This window comes from Equus asinus, chromosome 29 (assembly GCF_041296235.1).
Source record: "Equus asinus isolate D_3611 breed Donkey chromosome 29, EquAss-T2T_v2, whole genome shotgun sequence".
NCBI classification, from domain to species: Eukaryota; Metazoa; Chordata; class Mammalia; order Perissodactyla; family Equidae; genus Equus; species Equus asinus.
This window is the reverse complement of record NC_091818.1, coordinates 26082919-26105388: the sequence shown is the minus strand read 5'-3', so window position 1 is coordinate 26105388 and position 22470 is coordinate 26082919. Positions and strand designations below refer to the sequence as shown.

Sequence of the window (22470 nt, the reverse complement as noted above, 5' to 3'; positions counted from 1 at the left end):
GACCATTTTAAAGAACAGACAAGGAAGAACATACAGAAAAGGAGGCAAGTCCTCCCCTCCTGCCTCAGATATGGGTGGCGTGGGAGATAAGGAAATGAAGTGAAGCAGAATATGTTCTGCAAATAAAGCCACTTCCTCTCTCCCCGCCCAGTTGAGGGATCCCTTAAGACTCTGGGCCACGCTGATGAGAACAGTTTACTCTCAAACTTCTAAATCTTTTTGTCTTCTCTGCACAGGCCAGTGTCACTGAGGAAGTGAACTGTTAGCATCAACAGGCGAATAGGTTCCATCCACCCATCTTCATCCTTCTCTTAACGACTCAGTTTAGCAGATCCACACTCTGCATGCTGGCAGCGTGTGAGACAAATGGAAAAGAGGAAGACAGCTGCTGCCCATAAGCAGCTTCGAACTTGCTGGTTCAACCGCAGCACAGAGCAGAGGACACCTCTCCAGGTGGCCTGAAGAGTTTCAAGATGGTGCTCTGGGAGTTCCGTGACTGCTCTGTTGCTCTGCTGCTCTGAAAGCTGGTGGAGACGCTGGAAAAGGTCTGCAACCCGAATAACTGACAATCTGTAGCTCAGTATTAACACCGAGACCGAACAGCTGTAGCCACGGAAGGAACTGTCCATTCTGTAAATGGTGCGGCTTTTGGTGAGTACAGCAATATCCCTGCTTGCTACACAGCAGAGATGTAATAATGTGGACGACAGGACCCCCGCCACCTCCAGCTAGGAGCTCTGGAACGGGAAATGACTTTCTGCTGGGTACAGATGCCCAAGGCATTCATATTTCCAGTTTAATTTTGGAAAACAGATGTTTCTGTAAATTTTTCAGGAAAATTTAATCTCATAATTATTTCCAGAAACGCTATGAAAATGTTCCTGAAGGATGAATTACTTTATTTCCTCGAGGTCGGTCGGTCGGTCATTCAGGACTAACTGAACTTCCCCCTAGGAGAAAAGTTAACTACTAAGGAAATGGAAAACACGGCTCTCACTTTCCAAGAATTTATCATGTGAGGAGAAAAAATATTGTAGAAAAATAGGTACTTACAGTAGACAAATGATTCAAATCACAAAGTATCAAAAATTACAAATTAGAGAATCCTATTAACAGCTCCACCTGTGAAAGGTGTTCTTAACATGGGCTAAGATTTCAGAATTGAAAACAAGGTGGTGGGAGGGAAGGTGGTTAAGTGGACTGAACAGTACCAGTTTAGTTGTCTCTGGAAGGAAGCAGTCTTCAAAGAAAGGTAAATTTAAAAAAAAATGCGAAGGTGGTCATCCATGTAATTCCCAACAAAGGATCTGGTCCTATTGCTGGTTGGGGTCAAGTTCTCCTAAATGTTCGCAGCAACACCATCCCACAGACAGCAGACTGATCTGGCTATGTCATCCCAGACAAGCCAGACTCCCTGAGCCCTCTGCCTCTGAAGCAGGGATTCTAATGCATCTGGCTACAACACAAGGTACCAGATGAGATATGTGAGTGCTCTCAAAACCGTGAAGGTTATGCCTGTGACATTTCAAATTAAAGAAAACCAAAGTGGAAGGCTGTTGCAAAAGCAGGCCATGGCTTCGCCCGAGGAGAATGCAGGAGAAAGAAATGAGTGGACTAAGGAAAGAGTGCTTCCTGAGAGGGAGGAGAGCAAATTCGGGCAGGAGGGTCTGGGAGGGTGGTGCTGTACACAAGAGAAGCTGATGGAAGTCCTGGAGAACCACCAGGTGGAAAATAATGATTTGACCCAACAGCAAGGGGGCAGAGTTCTGTAGTTTGTTTTGTTTTGTTCTTGTTTGTTTGGGTTTTTTTGGTGAGGAAGATTGGCCCTGAGCTAACATCTGTTGCCAATCTTCCTCTTTTTTTGCTTGAGGAAGATTCGCCCTGAGCTAACATCTGTGCCAATCTCCCGATATCTTATATGTGGGTCGCCACCACAGCACAGCTTGATGAGCGGTGTAGGTCCGTGCCCAGGAACGGAAACCAACCTGCTGAAGCAGAGCATGCTGAACTTAACCACTAGGCCATGAGGCTGGCCCCTCTGTAGTTTTTTTAAGGAAAGATGAGTTCTTAAACCAATGCAATAGGCAATGTGGAAATAACTTGACCATATGCATTAGAGAGTGGGTATTGCTTTCTTTCACTCAATAAAGACTGTGCTGAGAGACGCTAGCAAGTAGCTTGTTAGGAAGATCTCTTAAGCAGTGTCTGGAAACAAGTCCCCCCATGCTGGACACAGTGATTATAACTTAGACTACACCTACTGTCTGCCATCACCGCTCCTGTGTCTGCAGACACAGACAGTATCTTCTGGGCTGGAGCCCTTGGCAGGAGTTGAAGGCCTTTGTGACCACTGTCTTTCCGAACTGTGGTAATTCATGTTCTGCCTTTGCAGAAGCCCGATGCCCCATGTTTCAAATGCTGTCTCTCTTGATTTAGCCAGTTCACAGCTGTGCGGTCTTTTTTGTTTTGAAAATACAGCTAAGTCTAAAGAACAGAGGCAACCACATATCATTTTGATGTTATTTCTTTCTAGGCTTTTGGGTTCTAAGTAGTTTGCAGATGGCTGAGCTCATACAGTAAACCATTCTGTAGCCTAGTTTTTTTCATTTAAAAATTCTTCAAAATATTTTAATAAGCTCAGTAACTATTGATTGAAATGTAAACATGACTAAATGGCTAGAAATCATTCCAACATGCGTCTGTACCACAATTCACCTTTTCTTTTTTTAATAGTGTTGAACTACTCCCTGGTATTTTGCCACATCCATGATTTGTTCAGGTCGAGAGTTTAGTTTCTCAGTTCCTTTCTCAGGCTGAAGGCTGGGTCTACTGTGTAGGGTCACATTGTTCCAGTGGAGACTCACAAAGGGCTGGAATAGACACCACCAATTCTGACAACACTAGCATCACTGCCATCAGTCTCACTAGCATCTTGGGAGAGTCAAACCAAGAATTCCACCTCCTTAAGGGTCAGGTTCACAACCATCTGCTCCAGGAAGCCTTAATGCCCCAATCACTCCAGCTCTCGCTATGTCCTTCTCTCAACTCCTACAGCACATTTAATGACATTATTAAGTAATCATCCGTTAATTATTTAATGCTATGTTACTTTTGTTCTCTTGGAATAGTTGTCTCTCTGTGACGGCCACCTGTTCTTACTGCTCAGCATCTGTTCACTTCCTTCTGGTGACAGTGTCCTGTGTTCTTACCAGTCCCACCAGCCCTTCTCTGACTTTCAGCCCAACTCCAAAGGTCGAACATGTGAACTGCACCCAGAAACAAGCACTTTCCTTATGTCCAGTCCCTGCACGTGGCGACTGCATCAGGGACAGACACATGACCCAATGTGGACAGTGACAGTCAGCCCCAAGACTCTTATTCATTAGAGGAAGAGACTTTCCTGCTGGACTCAATGATGTAAAATGTAGGGCTGGGGCTATTGAGGCTTCTTGCTACCACAAGGGTGAAGATAAAGCAAACACAAAGAAAGTGGAGTTGAGATAAAAAGAATGAACCAGGCAGTGGAAAATTCTGTGAGCCTCCGGCAACTGGATTTTTGTACACATGGGTCAGTTAGCTCCTTTCTTGATTAAACGAGCTTGAGTTATTTTCTCTTACTTGCCACATCAATTAAAAACAAGTCCTAAATCATTCGCCAATTAGATTTTAAACTCGCTGAGCTTAAGCGTCCTCTGGTTCCCAACTGTATCAAGGACAGTGTTCAATGTTTAATGTACACCTTGGGTCTGGGGCCATGTTTTATTTCGCTCTGTTCTGTCCCAAAACCTAATACAGTGATGGACACATCAAACATCCATTAATTCTCAGAAATCAGCCCTCCAGGTGGAATAAAACCCTCTCATAAGCATCAACCCCATCACGGCTGCTGGTGGAGACAACACTGTTGGCAGTGCAGTTTCCTGCCCTCTTCATGTCCCTCCAGATGTCCAGGAACAGTAGCTGGGAATAATCCCAAATGACTCAGGGCAACGCGTGATTTTTAGGAACACAGCACCAATCTTGTGTCAATACCTCCAAATTTCAAGGAACTAATATTTGCCTTTTCAGCAACTTCTTAAATTTTATTTTTTACTTTCACCGGTCTACAACAATTCCTCTAAGAGCAATATCAGATTTTTTTCTTCACCTGAAGGATCTCCAAAAAAGAAAATTCCTTTAATTTCCATACTCTGCAGCAAAGAAAATGACCCATGTTGTTGAAAGAAAGAATATTTTGCCCAAAAAGCCCCGCAAAAAACTAATTTCGATTCTACACTAGCAATCATTGTGTCTTTATTCATTTTTTAATTGTGGTAAGAACACTTAACATAAGATCTACCCTCAACAAATTTTTAAGTGTACAGTACAGTCCTGTTAACTACAGGCACAATGTTGTACAAGAGATCTCTAGAACTTAATCATCTCGCTCTTTGTTCTTAATATAAATGTCTTTTAAAAGAATCTGCCCACCAAAGAAAACGAGGACCTGATGACACAAATAGAATTTTGGAAAAGTGTTCTCTATCTCATGGGACTCTCTGAAAAGCAAGAAGTACATACAGCTGGCCTGTCTACCTGAAAAGCTTAAAAGCCCAGGCACGGGATGAGAGAGAGTAGATGGGAATATTGTTATTAATACTATGGTTTTTAAATGGGTGCAACCATGCTAAATTTGGGATCCAGTATCTTGTCTTTTTTTTTTTTGATGGATATAAACTAGCGCTACTGCGAAATCATTTTCAAATGGAATCTACCTATTTTTTGGGCTATAAACCCTCCTGAGGTCACCACGACAGAAATACGTGGCGCCAGAAGTACAAACAGGAAAAGAAACGTGTAATTTTTTCCAAGCAATCAGCTATGAATAAAATGCAAAAATACTTTACTCACCCCAGAGGGAAATTGTTTTCTATAAACTTCTTTTGTTGATCTTTTCAGAATTAGACTTTCAAGGGTTTGCTCTACTTTGAATATGTGGCAACAAAATGTTATGCCACAACATAAATCATTTTAGAAAAACATTGCCAATTAGAAAATGTAACAGTTATAAAAAAAGACTCAAAGTGTTGCATGTGACATAAACTGCAAGGAAAGAGATTTATTCCTGGAAAGAATTGCAACACTTTGCAACATAATACCATCGTCAACACTTGAACCACACGCATTGGTGGAGAAATTGACCATGACATGAATGTTTTATACACTCACAAGAATTTAGGAACTTTTAAAAAATACATGTTAAACTGATGCAAATATATTAAAAAGAAAAACAAGAAGGATAACAGGTTTAAGCTACCAAAATACACTGACACAGTGAAAATAACTCAAATTCAAGAACCACAATAAGGAGAGGGCCTGGTGGCACAGTGGTTAAGTTTGCGTGCTCTGCTTCGGCGGCCTGGGGTTTGCAGGTTCAGGTCCTGGGCGTGGACCTACACACTGATCATCAGGCCATTCTGTGGCCGCATCCCATACACAAAGTAGAGGAAGATTGGCACGGATGCTAGCTCAGGGACAATCTTCCTCAAGCAAAAAGAGGAAGGTTGGCAACAGATGTTAGATCAGAAACAATCTTCCCACACACAGAAAACAAAACAAAAAACGAAAAACCACAATTAGAAGAAATTCCATACCTTTTTGTTTGGGGGAAAAAAACAAATAAATTAGAAGCTTCTTTGACTAGATTTTTACCAAATCTCCTCTCTCTTCAACTCCCTGGGGTTATATAGTTGCTATGTAGCAAAAAACTCCACAGGAATGGGAATGAAGACATCTTCCTTTTTAATTAACCCTAAGCTGCTATCCCAAACCCACTAATACGCTAGGCATTTTACATATACCATCTCAAAAAGTCTGCAGAACAACTCCATTAGCTGTGAAGTTTTATCTCTATTTTAAAGAAGAGAAAACTGAGTTCAGAAAAGTTAAGTCACTCACGAAACATCACAAGGTCATACTTAACCCCACAACAAAACGCATAGCTTTTTAGGTCCTTCTGATAAAGACTCCACAATGCCCCTAAGCAGATCTCCAGGCTCCCTGAGGCTGCCTGGGGCAGCTCAGCACTGTGGAATGTGCACCGACCAGAATCCAGGAGACCTGCAGTCGGCCCTGGCTCCCCACTGGCCAGACAAACCACCACCCTTCTGGCCTCAGCTCAGGAGGAAGTTGGACCGGCTGGGTCCTGGTTCCTGGTTCTAATAGTTGAATTCAATTTGAAAAATCTAGTTTAACCAGGCTTCAAGGATTTTCTTTTTCTTTTCCTAAGCATATACTACCCAATATCCTCATAATAAATGATTCACTTTCCATGAGGACTAACTGGACAAAAGGTCTTCGCTGAACAGCCATAAAGGAGAGATCTCTTGGGGATCTCTTTCTAGAGGCTGTTTTCAGGGTGATAAGACTGTGGTAGAGTTGGTTATCTTCAGTGTAGCTTCAACGTCACCAGGCCCATGAAGCTTGCCCTGCCAGCCCACACACCTCCCACCCACAGTACTCTCAGTCCCTCCCAGCTGCAAGGCACAGACACTGTGTCCTTAACGCACCACACAAGCTTTAATTGAATAGAAAGTTTAATTTAATAGAAAGTTGTTTCTACAACTTTCTGCCCTGCTAGATGTCAGCTCCTCGAGGGCATGAACACCATCTCACGCACCCCGTCCTTACTACAATGCCAAGCACATAACCAATGTTCCATCAGCGTTTACTTGAATATTGAATTTTCTGTTTTTTTAAAGGCTGATGATCTATGTGCTTTATGACCCACAGGATCCCATGAAACAGACCAAGTGCAGGCCTGTCTCCTTTTGCACAAAAGATCTGTTCCTGAAAGGTAAGGAGACGTATAAACTGATCCACCTTGCTAATAATTTCCAAGAACTTTAATTTCAAAGGTAGCATTTTCTTACATTTTTCTTCAATAATCTGTACGTTCTCCATCTCCTGACAACAATAAATACTTACATCCACCAGAGAGCCTCTGTAACTCAAGAAAATTTGCAGGATGTTTTTAAAGCAAAGAAATGTGTCATGGAACCTGGACACCACCTCAGTTAATCTACATTGTTAAAGACTTGAGTCTTTTAACTTAGACCATTTATTTATCCTTACAGTTGCAAACCACAACACGACAAAATCATTTGTTATCTGCCAGCGCCTAAGATGAATCAGATGGAGCTTTCCCACACAAGATACCTGTTTATCCTCCAAATTCATCTTGTTTTAAATTCAGACTTATGTATGTTAGGCTATCCTAGCTGTATGAAGGCTTTTAATATATGAGAACAAAGACAGGAAACATGTTCTGAAATCAGGCCGCGGAACCCTGTCAATCAAGGACACCCTCTTCCCTCAACGCCCTGTCCCCAAGGTGGGGCCAAGCAGGAAGGCTTCAAAGGCGGGGGCCATTTTAACCCAAGTTTGAAGGGGCAGGAAAGAGGGAGCAGACTATGGGGGCGATGTTTCCTAATAATGGAAGAGCGGGACTGGAAATAATAAAGAAGGAAGCAGAAAAGCAATGTGCTTGGACAGCAAAGGGATCCTCGCCAGACATGGGAAATCCTCCCAACAGGGTGGACAGAAGCTCAAGGCTCAGCACATGCCCTCGAGCCACTCAGTCCCTTCCCTCTCCCAGCTGCTCCCTCAGCGGTGGCGTGCAAGTAGCTAGCCCACTATTCTGCATATTCTGCAGCACTTTCTTCGCACCTAATTGCAGTCTAACTCGGTGTGTACTTTTAAATTAAACCATAAGCTCCCTGCGGACAAGGAACTTGCTTTTCACTGATATCCTTCCCCTTGCCTCGATACCTGGTATATGGAGTAGGTACCCAACAAATGCAGTTAGAGTAAAGGAGTCAATAGACAAATACGCTATTTTCAGTGTTTCTGAGCAGAGAGTTACAGATCCTGGACGCAGATTCTGGGTTGAAGAACAGAGAGAAGAGGTTGAAAATGAGAAAACTAGTCACAGAAGGAAAAGCACAGACGACACCAGGAAAAATGAGGAGAGAGAATGGGACATGGAAAGAATCCTATGAAAATTCAGAGGCCAAAACGGACCTCACAATTTGTGAGAATAAAAATTCCAGAACCAGTAGAAACGACAGCCTTGACAGTTTATTATGAATCCAGCTGTGAAAAGCTGAGTGCAAGACAGGACAAGAGGAAAACACAAGACCCACCACTTAGGCTGGAGGAAGCAGAAAGGAAAATCTGTCCCTTCAGTGCTGGGTTTTGCAACACTCCCTATTTACTACATTCTCCGCTTTCCTACTGCACACATTTTCATTTTTTAAAACAGATTAAAATCATTTCATCTAGGCATCTACATTTTTCTATCAGACTGCATTCTTCCATTGGCTACATCTCCTATCCTCCCACACTCCAAATCCTTTCCTTTTCCCCTTTCCTGAATATAATTCAAAGAACCAAGAGCCTTTTGTAAGATCAGAAGAGTTTTCTCTCTGGTTTGGGTCCAACATTTCAGCGAGATTCTGCTGAATGCTGAAGAGGATTTCTGAAACGTTATGCTGTGAGGTTTCCAAAAGGCACCCTCAATTTGATATTTGTGAGCATGCCAATAGATGCGATTGAAAACACTCTGCACATAATTAAGGATTCTTGCCTTCAGCTTTGCCCTTTAATAGGCAGGGCACATCATTTTTCTTCTGGGGGGAAACACACTTCCGAGCTAGATGAAAAGCTCATTTGACAAGGTGTGAAGTCAAGTAATGTAAAAGGAACCTTCAGCCTGATGACCACTCGAATGGCTTTGAAACTCACAGGCTCCCGCCAGGAAATGGAAAAATTATACCAGCAGAGTGTACCTGGTATAATTTTGGGAGGTGGGGAAATGGCTAAAAGCCAATGGTGGGGACATCCAAAGACTATGTTACACATTGTCCCCATAAAATCTGGCCACCTGACCAGCCAGGAGAAAGCTGGAACCTGCAAGCCTGGGCTTCAAGTGCAATGCACACATTTCGGTGGGTCTGGGACAAGCAACGCAGCCCACGGGCTTCTGCAACATTCAGGATATGGTTGGCCCAGGATGAGGAAGGAGGGGAGGCAGTTGGTAAACCCCAAACTTCTGGGCTCAGCCTAGAATTAGGATATATACACACACCTGCTATAGCTACTGACAATCCAGTGACCACTGGCAGATCAACCATTCGAGCTTCACGTCAGCAGTAATTTGAGAGAAACCTGACACTTCTAGCCAGATTTAAATCCATGGCCTTCCAATTAACTAGCCCTGTGATCTCACAGGACATATTTCTGAGCCTATTCCCTTTTCTGTAAAAAGGCCTGTTTCTTGTGACTCTAACACAGTCATAGGGGTTTAATATATATTTGCTAAATTAGTAAATAAAGGAGAACTTAATCGAAATAATTTATGCAAAGAACCGGCACACAACTGACGCTTACTCAATATTCACTACTTTGATCCTCCTCTTCCTCTCTAACTCTGAAGCAACGCTTCATGTCTATTTTCCATGTGTTTTTCTGTTTGGCGTTTTGTTAATGTATCCAGTGAATAAAGTCATTACTTTTCTAATTTTAAGAGTAATCCATGTTCTACAAGGCCTTGGGCTCTGCCGAGATGTGGTATGGGACAGGACAGGCCTTTCCTGCAGGGGTTGGGGAGGTCAGCCTTCCTTCCTCTGGAGGGAATGGCCTGAGCCGTGCTGTGGGGCAGGCTAACTGACGTGTACAGCAGTGGGGCATCACTTTTGATCTTTTGTAGTTTTATTAAACTTAAACTGAGAAAAAAATACATTTGTAAATTGAGAAATGTATCTGTAAGCAGGCACTATATTTCATTAAAGAGATGAGGTTTATATCAGAATGCTAAAAAAAAATGCAAAGAGAAGAAAATAAAGATGACTTCTCCATCATCCAGGAATAGCACTATGTTTTGATATATATTCCTCCAGACTTTTTCCATGCAATGCTCTACAAATTCTTCTTTTACAAAAATGGAAATCATACTATTTTGCAAATTAATTCTTTACCAATTTTCTGTATAAATACACAGTTTCATCATGATCAGTATTAATAGAACTCAACTGTATGGCCATGTTGTAATTTAACCGCCCTCTCACTATTGTGCATTTATAATTTTCCCCTCATTTTTGGCCATTATAAACACAGGTGCATAATAAACATCACTGTACATACATTTTCTGAAGGTGTTTCTAATTAGCTAAATCATGATAAATTCCAGGAGTGAATTTACTGGGTCAGAGGTATGCATATTTATGCACATATATATATGTTCAGTGCCATTTATTTAAGGCATGGAATATGTATTTTATTATTATATATTATATATTATATATATTATATATATAAAATATATATATACACACACATACAATTAAACTGTTGTCCAGAAAGATCTTATTATATTCTTACCAGTAATGTATAAATGTTGTTTTAATTTATATTAATTACTACCATGGTTGAACATTTTCATGTTTACAGGTTATTCATGTTTCTTTATCTGTAGTTTTTCTTGTTCATGTTTTTTACCCATTTTCTACTGAATTGTTTTTCCTTGATAATAAACACACAAAATAGTCTGCCTTTATGGATGCCACTTTTTCTTTTGATTTTACTTATGATAAGCCTTCATGATAAGTTTTCATTTTTATGTGGTTAAACCTATTAATCTTTCCCTTTATGTTTTCAGTTTGGTATCCATGTGTTTTTAAACAAAAATGCTACAATTTTGAAATATTTTACTTAATCTTTAATACTAATAAATGTTTTACAGATGTAACACAAAACAAACAGCTTTATGGTATTAATACAAATTACGAGCCCAGAGCCACAAATATTTTCATTCATAAACTAAGAAATGTATTTGTATGTAGGTAGCACATTTCATTAAAGGCTTGAGGTTTATATCATAATACTAAAAACACGAAACTGAATATTAGACATCATTGTTCTTTTCCCCAACACATGAATTTTATTTTTGTTCACAGAATATAGACATGGGTTCTTGAAAAAAATTCAAATAGAGAAAGATTAGGAAAAAACATATAAACATTACTGTAATACTAATACCTAAGTTAGTCACCATTAATATTTTGAACATTTTATATACATACCTTTATGCATATATTCAATACACTCCTATAGACACACATACGCATACATATATATACTTTTACATAAACAACTGGCTCTCTATCTGTCTTATCACTTCACTTTTTCCCCTAACCTTCCTGCCACTCCCAAACCTCACAGCAGTGGACAGTTGGTTGATATGTACGATGATGAAAGCAACACAGAGAAATGCTTTGTTTTTTTAAAACATGGAATCATATTACACATACTTCTCTGAGCCTTCCTTTCCCTAAAGGGTGGAGTTCACTCAACTGGTGTGACTCCTACTCAGTTGGCCTAACTCACTTTCAATAGCTACTTAATATTCCAGAGTGTGAATGTCCTACCATTTACTTGGCCATTCTACTGCTGAAGGTCCTTCACTTTGTTTCCAATGTTTTGATGCAACGCACAATGATGCAATAAATGTACTTGTACACACACAACCTTGCTAACCAGTGCTTTGATTCCTAGGGGATAGATTATGAGGTGTAGGACTGCGGGATCAAAGGCAATACATAGTTTTCATTTTGATAGATATTTCTAGATGGCTTTCCAGAAAAATTATAAACATATAACATTCTCTACAATGTTTGAGATAGGTTTCTAATAAACTTGACCAAATAAAAGTTGACATCACCCATATCCTGAGGAAAATATTAAATACCCACTGAACACATTTTAATTATTCCCCCCAAATTCTAATGATATGGTTTGTGCCACTTTTACTATCCTCTTTGTTCCTCAATAACACTAATCTAGTTATTAATCCTACATAAGAAAACATAGAAAAGATTATATTATACAAATTTTTCCATCATGAACTTCAAAACAGACATCTGAAAAATCTTGAGAACTATGACGACTTTAAAATATACTGAATAACTTACTGATCATCAACCACAGTTTTTAGGTTGGCCATTTTAACTACGGTGGGGAGAAAAACTAGGTACGTACAAAAGTCACAAGAGAAACCAGGCCCTTTCAACGCCCCCTTCGCCAATTTACCGAAGAACAGCTTTTTACGCTGCAGGAAGGCATTAATTTAGGAAGTCTGTTTTGAAAATTTATCCATCCAAAACGACATAATCAGATACGAGGAGCAGCTCTAAAATTCTACTCAGAAGGCAACTGCACACCCAAAGGGGAACACAGCCGCTCTGTCAACATCCTGCAGCTGGTGCACCATCAGACGCTTGCTTGTGCCGCACAAACCCCAAGTGTGGTTCTTCTTAAGCGCCTAAGCACTCACTGCACTGTTTCCGGGCACCGTCTTTTCTACAGGCCCGCCTGAAACAGAGTTTTTCAGGTAGTCACCGGCATTTGATAAACCCTACTCCTTTGCTCCCCAAATACACATTTTCCCATTACATTTGTAGAAAGTTTTTAATAGTTCTGTGCTGATAAGAGTAATGTGCCACGTTAAAAAAAAAAAAAAAAAGTAGGAGTAATGTGCCAGTATAGCACCAGAATCACCAACGTTCGCATCTCTGAAAGAAATCGTTGGCAGATGCCATTCTACGGGTCGTATGTAACAAGGGCCGGTGAATCCATTCGCTATTTGCTTTCGTGAAACTTACTTTTAAGTAAAATACATTGACAATATTAATAATTATACCAAATAAAATGGAAAGAAAAAATACTCATGTTTCTAATCCACAGACTGTAACTTTCTAAAAACTATAATTTGTTGACTGGCACAGAAATCCTTCATCAGATTCAGAGTAGTTTCCACATCATGTAAAACACCTTATTTTACCACATAAAAGTGTGTCCTAATGGCTTCATATGATGCTTCAAAGAGCAAGATCTTGAACAAGTGGCAAGAAAATTTAAAAAACTAGCATCCAATTACATTTCGTTAAATAGCCTTAATTTCTCATACAGAAAAAAGAAAGTAACAAGCAAATTTTGATGTGTATATTCAAATACAGTATACTACCCTTGAAATATTGCATGATTATTTCATAGAATACCAAATTAAATTACGGTAGCAAATACACGAAGATCGCACTATTAACTCCTTGCCTTTGAATGTGATGGCTTTCATCCAAAAGTTTAAATTGGGCAAGTCACAGCTATGTGATTCTAATCATTCTTCAACAAATGAAGGATCGTTTATAAAACTAACGGTCATAAAACAATTAACACCTCACAAAAGAAGTATTTCTCATTTTACATTCCATGGACACATTCTCACACCCACATGTTAATATGGAGGTTGTAAAATTGAAATTCTCTTGGAAAGTGAATCCTTTACTTGTATTTCTTCCTAACTAGAAAATATGTGTGCATTTCAGACAGCTTTCCCCAGGGACTAATAACCTATAAAAAGAACATTTAAAAAAAACTTTGAACAGCATTTTTAAAACCCCTCCAAAATATTTTAGAAGTAGGTCATGATTTCATGATCGATATGACTCTTAATCATGGAAAATCCTGAAGTTTTTGACAGACTTATAAGTAATATTTTTTAATTGGTCTTTAAAAATCTGAGTTAAAATTTTTAAAGATTCTCTAAAAGTTTCTCAGTAGGCGTTTATATCACCATCACTAACTATAAGAAAATGGGGTGATTTCAAAGCAAAACTAAGAGCTTTCCTGGCTAATCAGCAAAAATCTTTTCTTCTTTACTGTATGTTAGATGATCTAGATGCTTCTGGATCACATTTCAACACAGTACAAAGTAAAAGCCCCTTGTCGGCTTGCAAATTAGGCAGCTCCCAACTGAGAAGGCATTTCCCCTAATATTCAATGTTATAAAGAAAACTTGGGTTTCTAAACTAGTCCACAAAATTCTATATGACCCATATGTGAATAAAATACTATACATGTGTTTCAGTGCAGAAAATGTTTTCCTTTGCAACATCCATTCTATCACCAATATTAGACATTAAACAAAAACAAAACACTAATGGAAATTATGTAAGAAGTATTTACTTCTCTTTAAGTCTGGTATTTGAAGCAAAACACGGTTTGGGAGGTTTGAGTAAAAAAAAAAGGATCATTTAACAGCAAACTTTGGGGATTATTTTCATGTCTGGCTTCTGTTAACTCAATTATCTGTTATAATATGTTTCATTTTTAATAAAATATCCTGGTTTCAACACCCACTCTTTTGCTGCCAGCTGATAATAATACACTAACTATTATTATGTAGAGAACTATCAGTTTAAATTTGTTTAGGAAAAGCATGTTCAATTGGAGAGAAAGACCATTTGAACATTTCTACAGAGCTTGCAAGAGCTCTGCACATTGAGGACACTGCACATAAGTCTCACTTTACTTCAAAATTTATAGTTCTGAAATTCCTTGATAGGTAAGAGTCACACGTTCTAACCATGTTTTTCAACTATAATCAGGGGAGATTTTTTGGTACACAAAGAGAAAGAGTAAAAAGGAAAACAGGAGAGGCTGAAGATCAAAAAAGAAGGAAGGAAGAGACACGTATTGTGAAAAAGAAACAACAGGCCCCACATGGAGTCTGTGCTAAGCCCCATGTCAGCAAACCAAGACCGAAGACCTAACCCAGATGTAGTTTCAACCTCTCCCAGGGATTAATCTGAAACCTGTCAATCTGGAAGTTCCTGGTCAGCGGTAGTGAGGTAAGCCACCTGACAGACCCCTTCCATCCCCCAAGGAAAGATGAGCCCATCTGCTCTTTCCTGGTCCCTGCCCCCTTCTGCCTTTCAAAGTCTCCCCTTCTGTACAGCTCTTCAGAGCTCCTTTCTGTTTGCTAGATGGGATGCTGACCGATTCATGAACCATTGAATAAAGCCAATAAGATCTGCAAATTTGCTCCAGTGAATTTTGTTTTTTAACAGTATGTATAAATGAGAAAAAAACCCCAAAAACTTGTCTGAAGTGGAAACTAAGCTATGAAAGAAAGAGAGAGAAGGAGGATGGACAACTCTGGCTACATCATTCATCTCCACTGAGTTAAGAGAGAGCAAGGCTTGGGGTGGAAAGAGGCCAGAGCTGTGGATGCAGCAGTCCAGACCTGGTGTGCCTGCTGGACTGGCAGCTCACACTCGGAGAATGCCAAAGACACAGATGGTTTTCAACTTACGAAGTTCCAGGTGCAGGTACGGGAGACCTGGAAAACTCAGCACATTTCCTTTTAAAATTTTTATCAAATAATCATCACTAGCAAAAAATATGGTGTTCTGATTGCTAATCTGCAGTTGATTTTTGCAGAAGCACAGTGTAAATGAATGTGATCTGTTTGCTGGCATACTGCCCACGGTTACAGAAACGGAGGCGCCACCAGCCACCAGAAGCAGAGCGCTTCATCTCAGTGGTGTTTACCGTGTCTCAGCACTTATCCAGACATAAAGTACTGTCCAACATTACAACGATCTATACTGTTTCTTGGTGCTTCCATCAACTGAAGTTTTTTAGCAGAGTAATCGTAACACACATTATTTAAAACTCATTTTAACAACTAAAAAGTAAGATTGCACACCTGTTCTTTAAGTTTTACCTGATTAATTTCTCCCAGATGTAAACAGCTGTGCCCCTACGTCCTCTGCAGGCTGCCCACTACAAGGCCCCGGGTTCATTTATTCATCCCCTCATTCAACAATTATTTATCGCCATGGGTACTGTGTACCAGGAGCTATTCTAGGAGCTAATAGCGCAACTAATCAAGACTGTAATTTTTACATTTTTTTTGCTCATTCATACTTTCTGCTTTTTCCATAATGAGAATATATTGTTTACATAATTTGTAAAGCTAAATTAGTAAGAACTCACTTTTAAGTGTGACACTGGAAACTATTATTTGATTGCAATTACAGTCATAGCTGCAGTGAGCACAAAGTTCCTGAAATGAATGGACTCAGACTGACAGGGAGCTGAGAGGAAAACATCCTACGGGCATCTGGAAAACATCACCAGCCTGGGCATCCAGTAACTAATGACTGGACGTGAATGCCTTTCCGTTCATTGAGTACCTCCAGGCAATGTGGTGAGTACTAGTGCTGACAGCAATTTCTTAGAGAAGAAATGGGGAAAGCATTATATAGAGAGATACATATGTATACAGTCATGAGTCACTTAACGACGGGGATACGTTCTGAGAAATGCACTGTGAGATGATTTTGTCATTGTGCAAACATCATGGAATGCACTTACACAAACCTAGATGGTACAGCCTACTGCAGACCTAGGATACATGGTACTAATCTCATGGGACCACCATGGTATATGTGGTCCATCGTTAATCAAAACATCATTATGGGGGCCAGCCCTGTGGCCGAGTGGTTAAGTTCGCATGTTTCACTTCGGTGGCCCAGGGTTTGCCAGATGGAATCCTGGGCGCAGACCTACACATCGCTCACCAAGCCACGCTGTAGCAGCATCCCACAAAGAAGAACTAGAATCACCTACAACTAGGATATACATCTATATACTGGCACTGTGGGCAGAAGAGAAAAAAGAAAGAGAGGAAGTTGGCAAGAGATGTTAGCTCAGAGCCAATCTTCCTCACTTAAAAAAAAAAATCGTTATTTGGCACATGACTGTATATAATAGGCGTATATATATTTTTATATACACACACAAATATGAGTCTCAAGTATCAAAACAGCTGATTCAATAAACCATTTATTTAATGTCCCTGGTGATAAACAATTGTAGAAATATGAATAAATAAAAATGCTGAGAAAGAAGGGAGAAGAAAGACCTAGTGAATCTTAACTACTGGTCTCTTCTGGATTAAGACCACACACTGATGAATTTTTAATAAGAGCTCGATATTCGTTGATTACTGCGGTCAGTCGCTACTCTGAGGTGTTTACCATCTCATTTAATCCTCACGACCACACGATCAGGGCGTGTAGCTGCAGGGGGCAGTCTGGGTGTCCAGCACGGCGAGAGACACAACAATAAACAAGACTGCCACGGTCTCGCCACAGGGCGCCCAACGCTGTGTGAGTAATTACACACAGTGTGCTGGGGGGCCCGGGGGTGCAACCAGATCTACGGGGCCAGGACAGGCCTTTAAGCTGAGATAAAAAATGTTTACTGAGAAGAGACAGTTCTCACTTTCAATTGCTTTAATTTCCAGATTGGGTTAGAATCTACACATATACACACGTACACACGCATGCACACAAACCAGCAGTCCAGGCCTCTCCTCCAAGAATATTTTTTCTAGCTAAATGTAGAGAAGCTCTTCTTTCATGGAGTAGGCAGGGCCATGACCAGGAAGAAACATCAAAATGTTTGGACTAGCACCCACCGGGAAGAAGAAATTATCAAAATAACTAATAACGCGTTAACGTGACCTATTTCCTTTTGGTAACCAACGTCTCAACGTAGATCAAAATTACTATGAAAATACGCAGCTATGCCTTACATATATTCCGTAACAACAAAAACCAGAGAAGGGATATCTCAACATACAGAAAAAGTTCTTCCTCAAAAAGACTTCATATAATTCTTAGTCTCTTAAGGATAAAGACCAAGCAACAGTATGCAATTATTGTAAAAAACAAAAAGAGGAGCCTAGCCATCTAACACGTTTAATTCCATTACACCACGACACGAATCATCTGTCAGCTCGAGCGCCGGGACAAAGCTCCCCTGGCTGCCCCACCAGCTCTTGGGGGAGGGATGGGGCTAAATACAGTCAGAATCCAACGTACTGCCCTTCAACAGTGAATCTATTTACACCTTCGCATCTGCTTCCAGAGAATTACAAAAACGGATAGAGATTCCTTATCCAGGTGATTTAACCTTAAAAACATGCTCACTTCTATGTCTTATATATGCATATTTCTCACTAAGGCAAAATGATGAAAATACAAACCATGTCCGTCAAGGTGCACCTGAGAATATGTACAGGGACAAATCCAGCCAAAAGTGTGGGACATCTACAAATAAGGGGGACGAGAACAGGGGAAGGATCAGAGAAAATAGAAATGCACATTTAAGTCCAAAGGAGACAGACGCAAAGATAAATTCCAGAAGACAGATTAAGAAGGGGCAGAAAGAGCCACATGGAAGCTTTCGCAATAAGACAGACACAGAGACTAAGACCGGCAGATACAGAAAGGAAGACACAGGGAAGAGTCTGAGAACTCAAACATGAGTCATACCAAGCCTAATTTAAGACGTCCTTGTTCAAAATGTTGCCAAACTCCAGACAATAAATACCCAGCCCTCAAGGTCCTAAAAAGGTGGACTGGCAGGTTAATATGTTATTAACCAAGAAGTGGCAAAGGGGATCAGGATATGATACTCCAAAATACGCCACTTTGACATCAGAATTATTTTGAGTGGAAGGCATCCTGAAATTCTGTATCTGCCTAAAAGGAGAACCTCTCAAAAGAACTCAACTGTCATCAACCCCACCCCTGGGAGCGAGTGAACTTCTCTTGGAGAGGAGAGGTCAGTACCACACCGGGACAGACTTTGTCCCAAACTATCACACCTCCCCCTTCTATTCTCCTAAGGGCCCATTTATCTTTCCAGAAAGTCATTTACTTTCCCAAAAGTATCCTTTCTCCGCCTCCCTTTCCCCTACTAAATTAGGTATACAGACCACAAATCCTAACCACTCCTTTGATTTACTCATCACTGGGTGAGCTGTACATGTTAATAAACTTGTATTTACTGTTCCCTTGTTAATCTGTCTTTTGTCAGTGTAATTTACGGGGCCCAGCCACTGAACCTAAGCTGGCTAAAGGAGAAAAAGACAAGTTTTTCCTCTCCTCCGGCAGCAACGTGAAACCTTCCAACAAAATGTGAGTTTCTTAGAAGTCTTCTAATAGTAACACTGCCTCATTTTCAGGCACAGAAACAGATCTAGAGATCTCCTTCTTGCAGCTTCATCTCCTGCCTCCCCCTCCAGGGCCACCTCCTGGACCGGGAACGCCTGTGAACATACCTGAGTACCATCTCACTCACTGTGCACTGCCTCTGGTCCAAACACCCCACAAAGCCCCTGATCCCCCAGGGTGGCAACTTCTACAGAGTTCAGACATCGCCTCCTCCAGGAAGTCTTCCCCACTGCTCCCGCCAAGGATGGTTTGGGTTCCTTCCCTATGTCACAAAATGGTCCATACACATTATCATTATACTTCTATGGATGATCCTCCAACTAAATTGATTCCTTAAGGGCAGGAACCAGTGTTTATTCCTTTTTGTCTTGCTGGAACTTAATGCAGGAAAATGCAGTCAATACTTATGAATGAATTCATTAAAATGACCACAACAGTCAAAGGCAGACCGAGGACTAGAACCAGTGTCCCAGTTCTGGTCCAGGGGTCTAGCTGCAAGCCAAGGGCATATTAAACTCAAAGTAGCATGCAATTTCCAGGAAGAAATTCTAAAAGGTATACAAATCACTCTAACGGCATTTAAATATATACCAAACACAATTCCAAAACAACCATAACTACCTTTTCTGTTCCTGTAGCATCTCACGCCAGACCCTTCTGAGAAAAGGGGCAAAAAAAAAATCCCACTATTCTTCTAATTGCGGACCATTATGTAATAGGGAGACAGACAGCACTGTTCCCAACCCAGCCAATAATAAACGAGACCCTCAAGCTGGATGATTGACAGTCCTTATAATTTTATCCCAGGGAGAACAATAATAGATACTATTTTTACTCATACCAGTATTTAATCCTTTTTCCTCAGTAATATACTGGATGGCACTAATTTCTATGGGTTAATTACATATTCCCTCCAACAGAATAGGTTTTTCTTTAGCTTTGTTTTATTGAATTCACAGAGCCATCCCAGAGGAATATTACAGCCAAATGAGAAGTCATTTCACCAACTGAAAGACCAACTTATTTTCTGCAGAAATATGCTGTGCAAGCAAGGCTTCTTTAGTCTGCCCTCTGGGTTCCACACAGAACCTTGGCTTTTCTTCTGCTTCTTCCTGTTTCTAATATGGTGTCAGATCTATTTCGTGCATGCTGACAACCAAACATTTAACCACAGGGACACAGACTTTCACTTTCCTTAACATCTTAGATTGTAGAGCAACTAGCAGACGCTGCCTCGTACGTGGTGGGTATTTACAAAACACTAACTAGCCTTGACATCTGTATTGACACTAGGCTCCACTAATAATCCTTTCCGTCTTATATCACTTTCTTTCAGTCAATCTTCCCTTCAAAAGCACTGTTTCCGTGCTTATCAAACACCTGTGCTCCTGAGAATCATGTGACAGTGACCAGAGAGAGAGAGAAGATGGAAGAGACTTGAGAGCAAAGAAGGGGAGAGCAGGCTGGCTGCTTTTACTGCTCCAATCTTGTTCCTTCAACGTCCAGTTACACAGGCAACAAATATTTACTGTGCATCTGCTTTGTGCCAGTTATGAAGCTAGGTGCAGCTCTTTACTCTTAGCCTCAGCTGGCCACAGATGGAAATATTTTCTGAAAATGGAATTTCATAACTATCGATTCCTTATAGCATTTTAAAAATATTTTAGGCTACGAACCAGTTTTGTTTTATTAAGAAATTTTCAACTATGTTTTCCTTGGGCAGTTAAAAGATAGCCAAGGTAACCATTTATCAAAGGGAACTTATTTAATTGCCTTAAGAGAACATAGTTCAGGATGGTCATCATTGGTACGTGATATCTTTCTGGTCCTTCATTTATACAATTTACATTGTTTATTATTCGTACAATGTTGATTGGTACATTGATTAATGGAAACATCTGTATTACAACAAGAGTAGAGAAAGTAGCATGCAAATAAAATTCTTCTATCATAGCCACCAATACACTACCTGACACCTTTGCCTTAACTTTTAGAAAAAACAGTCAATAAGAAAGGTCAGGGGCCAGCCCTGTGGCCGAGTGGTTAAGTTCGCATGCTCTGCTTAGGCAGCCCAGGGTTTTGCTAGTTCGGATCCTGGGCCCAGCATGGCACTGCTGGTCAGGCCATGCTGAGGCGGCGTCCCACATGCCACAACTAGAAGGACCCACAACTAGATAATACACAACTACGTACTGGGGGCATTTGGGGAGAAAAAGCAGAAAAAAAAAAAAAAGAAGACTGGCAACAGTTGTTAGCTCAGGTGCCAATCTTTAAAAAAAAAAAAAAGAAAGGTCAGTAAACAAGCCACTATAAGTAAGGAAAAGTCTCCTTTACAAGCAGGAGGGTTCCCTTAAATGATCACTGTAGCACATTTCTTACGACACGAGAACCACAGCTCCACAAATGGGCTGTCACGTCCACTCTACACGGTGTCCAGAGAAGAGAAACAAGGCCAGGAAGTGTTACAGCCTTACTAATCCATGGCCATCATCCTTGAATGCCATTTCTTTGACATTTCCTGACTTGGAAGAAGGAAACTGATACACATTTTGGTAAAAAAATGTAATTTATTGTACATAACCAATTACTTAAATACTTTGGGGATGCTGGTTAGTATTTCCCAACTACCATTCACAGGCAAAGGGACAAACCGTTGCCACCTCACAGCCACCCCAGATGCCATTCCCTCTCTGTGCTAGGGCAGTTTGCCACTCAGCTCCTTCTCTTCCTCATGCCTCTCCTCTGCCGGTCTCCTCCTAAGGTTCGATGGAGAGCATTTTTCAAATGTATTATCCCATTGACAGCATAGGCTCAAAGACTACAGTCCAGATAAGACGTGTTTTCATTTCACAGAAGTTTCTTCCACTCGATAAAACTCTTTACCAAGTTGCATTAAATGGCATATAAGGTTAAGACTGCATCTAAATTAATCAAAACATAGTCCCTTCTTTTAGGAACTAGCACCAACAGAACTCTCCACGTATGCCGCATCACTCCCAAATGGCAATGTGACCACCCCAAAACGTCAATTACCAGTTAGTCCTGAGTCAGAATGCATAGTTCAACCTTCAAATTGATCATCACCTCTCGGCTTTCTGCCTCGCTACCTGAACAAAATGGCATTTAAGGTACGTACTGCCCGATCAAGACAGATATTCTATAAAAACCTGAATGTGACAGGAAGAAGTCATAGGTGGGGAGTCTCTTCATCCGACACATCATTCACTTTCAAAGAGACTTCCCGACATGGAGGAACAAAGGTAAGAGACTAACCAAAGGGAATGTTGGACTCAATGATGGGCTATGAGGCAGACATTTTTTAAGTCGCCCATGACCCAGCTATTCACAGGCCCTTCTTGCTGAAGAATCATACAGCAAGAGAGAGCAGGAAATAAAGGATTCATTAGCGCCATGAAAATTTCCTGAGCAGCGACTGCATCCCAGGCACTAATCTAGGTGCTGAGGGTACTGTGGGGAACAAAAGAGAAAAATCCCCCATGGAGCTTCTTAGTGCGAGGAGACAGGCAATAAAAAAACCCACAGGGAACGTCAGGTGGTACCATGT

General features: G+C 40.7%; 1 protein-coding gene and 1 long non-coding RNA gene across 2 annotated transcripts in view; one reads left to right on the top strand and one right to left on the bottom strand.

Annotated features, from left to right (window-relative positions):
- Window positions 1-22470, bottom strand: part of PIP4K2A (phosphatidylinositol-5-phosphate 4-kinase type 2 alpha) — a 164712-nt gene that overhangs the window by 108278 nt on the left and 33964 nt on the right. The gene's annotated exons all lie outside the window — the stretch shown is intronic.
- LOC106846321 (uncharacterized) lies at window positions 146-21113 on the top strand. Its single transcript, XR_006522033.2, has 5 exons — window positions 146-651; window positions 6772-6835; window positions 15918-16087; window positions 18769-18869; window positions 20242-21113. It is a non-coding gene; the product is annotated as an uncharacterized lncRNA (long non-coding RNA).